Source organism: Neomonachus schauinslandi, chromosome 3 (assembly GCF_002201575.2).
Source record: "Neomonachus schauinslandi chromosome 3, ASM220157v2, whole genome shotgun sequence".
In the NCBI taxonomy this organism is placed as follows: Eukaryota; Metazoa; Chordata; class Mammalia; order Carnivora; family Phocidae; genus Neomonachus; species Neomonachus schauinslandi.
Genome location: NC_058405.1, coordinates 52685616 through 52686705, shown reverse-complemented (window position 1 = coordinate 52686705; position 1090 = coordinate 52685616).

The following is a 1090-nucleotide window of genomic DNA, read 5'->3' as shown; positions in this document are numbered from 1 at the left end:
ACAGATGACCATCTTGAACCTATACAAGATCCCTTTAAAAAGAAGAAGAAGAAGAAAGAAGAAGGAGGAGGAGGAGGAGGAGAGAAAAATTCTTTGTTGGATGTGGCTAAAATAGTACCTAGAGAAAAACTGATAATTTTACATGCTTTTATTAAAAATAAAGAGGATATACTAAGCATCCAACCCAAGAAGTCAGAAAATGAAAACGGAACAACCCCCTCCCCCAAAATAGGAGGAAGTAATAAAGCTATACCTATACAGTTTTAAAGATAATTCCATCATACATTCAAAGGACAACTCTATTCTTACACAAATTCTTTCACAGAATAGAAAAGAAGAAATACTCCCTCAACTCATTTTATGAGTTACTGTAAACTTGAATCCCAAACTAAACAAGGACAGTGAAATGTCACTTAACATAGATGTAAGAGTTTTTAAATAAAATATTGCAAGTAAGATACTCTCTTCACTCATTCAATAGACATTTTTTGAAGACCAGCTAGGAGCCAAGCTTTGTGCAATGCAATGGAGACAAGATGAATAATATATATTCTCTTGTTCTTAAGAAACAGCTAATTTAGTGGGAAGAGAGCTGCATTAATAATTATGAAGCAATAAAATTGCTCGAGTCGACGTATGCAATGGGAACAAAGTGTAATAGGAACAGAGACTAGAATTCGCCTTGGCAAATTTTAGAAAGTTCCACTGGGAGATTTCCTGAGCTGAGACTTTATGGATAAGCAGGAGCTTGACAGGTAGAGAAGAGGTGGTGTTGGTAGTAGAGGTAGGGAGGAGAGTAAGGATGTAATTTAGAGTATAGTGTGTGTGTGTGTGTGTATTGTATGTGCAGACTGTAAAGAATGGAATGGAGAAGGATGAAAAAACCCCAGCAATGGAGAGGAGGGCTTGTAAGTTTTCCTTTAATTTATACTTGATATGCAGCAGAAAGACATGACTTTAGTTAATATCTAAAATACTCTGTAATTAATGTTATCAGAGACTGCAGAACAAATACGAGCAGGTATAAAAATGAATATAGGTTAGGGTTCACAGAGTAGTGAATTAATCCACTAATCTTAGCATTTAACTT